The following is a 1,971-nucleotide window of genomic DNA, read 5'->3' as shown; positions in this document are numbered from 1 at the left end:
CTGTAAGTCACTTTGGGTAGTAAAGACATTTTAACAATGTTGATTGTGTAGTCCGTGAGGAAGATATGTCTTTCCATTTGTTTACATCCTCTGTGATTTCCTTCCTCACTGTGTCATAGTTCTCCCTGTAGAAGTCTTTCCCCTCCTTGGTTAAATATATTCCCAGGTATTTTATTTCCTTTATTGCAATTGTGAAAGGTATTGAGTCTTTGATTTGATTCTCAGCTTAACTGCTGCTAGTGTATAGGAATGCTTGTGTGCATTGATTTTGTAGCCTGAGACTGTGCTGAATTTATTTATCAATTCCAGGAGTCTCCTGGAATCAGAAAAGACCCTGAATACCCAATGCAACCTTAAGCAAAATGAACAAACCAGAAGGCATCACTTTACCAGATTTCAAGCTATGCTACAAGGCTATAGTAACCCAATCAGCATGGTACTGGCACAAGAGTAGAGACAGAAATGCATTAAAACAGAGAACCCAGATATAAAACCATCTCATATAGCCATCTGATCTTTGACAAAGCAGACAAAAACATACACTGGGGAAAAGAATCCTTATTCAATAAATGGTGCTGGGAAATTGGATAGCTACATGTAGAAGACTAAAACAGGATCCCCCCTCTTTTACCACTCACAAAAATTAATTCATGATGGATAACAGATTTAAACCTAAGGCATGAAACTGTAAGATTTCTAGAAGAGGTTGGAAAAACTCATAGATATTGGCCTAGGCAAAGGATTTATGAAGAAGACCTCAAAGGCAATCACAGCAACAACAAAAATAAATAAATGGGACCTGATTAAATTACAAAGCTTCTGCGCAGACAAGGAAACAATATACAGTGAATAGACAACCTACAGAATGGGAGAAAATATTTGCATGCTATACATCTGATAAAGGACTAATAAACAGAATCTACACAGAATTCAAGCAAATCAGCAAGAACACATCAAACAACCCCATTAAAAAGGTGGCAAAAGACATGAACATAAGTTTTCAAAAGAAGACAGAATAATGGCCAATAAGTATATGAAAAAATGCTCAGTGTCTCTAATCATCAGGGAAATGCAAATTGAAACCACAATAAGACATCACCTATCTCCAGTGAGAATGGCTTTTATCCAAAATCTCAAAACAATAGATGCTGCCATGGATGTGGAGAGAAAAAACGTTTATACAATGTTGGTGGGACTGCAAACTAGGACAACCTCTATGGAAAGTAGTATGGAGATACCTCAAAGAACTGAAAGTTAACCTACAATTTGATCCAGCAATCCCACTAGTGGGTATCTACCCAAAAGAAAAAAATACATTCTATAAAAAAGACATCTGCGCCAGAATGTTTATAGCAGCTCAATTCAGAATTGCAAAGATGTGGAAACAACCCAAGTGCCCATCAATACATGAGTGAGTTAATAAAATGTGGTATATGTATACCATGGAGAAATACTCAGCTATAAAAAAAATGGTGAAGTAATACCTTTTGTAACAAACTGGATGGAACTGGAGACCATCCTCCTAAGTGAAGTATCACAGAAATTGAAAAACAAAGACCACATCTATTCTCTTTTAAATTGGAACTAATGATCAACAGTCATGTATATATATGATGGTAAAATTCAATGGAAATCAAGAAGGTGGGAGAGGGAGGAGGGGATGGGTAAATTTGCACCTAAGGGGTACAACGCACGCTAACTGGGAGATACACACCCTTATAACATTGTCTAAAACTGTACAAAAGTAATGCATGTAACCAAAACGTTTGTACCCCCGTAGTATTCTGAAATTTAAAAAAAAGGCAAAACTAACCAATATTTGTTTTGGGGATATAGACAAGTATTGTAAAAATCTTTAGAGAAATGAAGACTCAGATGACCCTTCTGGAGTCAGGATTAGGCAGCAGCCCATGGCGGCTTCATAGGTTCTGTTTCTTACGCCAGTGGCGGATGCACAAGTTGTTACTTCAT

Source organism: Propithecus coquereli, unplaced genomic scaffold, assembly GCF_000956105.1.
Source record: "Propithecus coquereli isolate 6110/MARCELLA unplaced genomic scaffold, Pcoq_1.0 Scaffold404, whole genome shotgun sequence".
Lineage (NCBI taxonomy): Eukaryota > Metazoa > Chordata > Mammalia > Primates > Indriidae > Propithecus > Propithecus coquereli.
Note: the sequence above shows the minus strand (reverse complement) of the source record.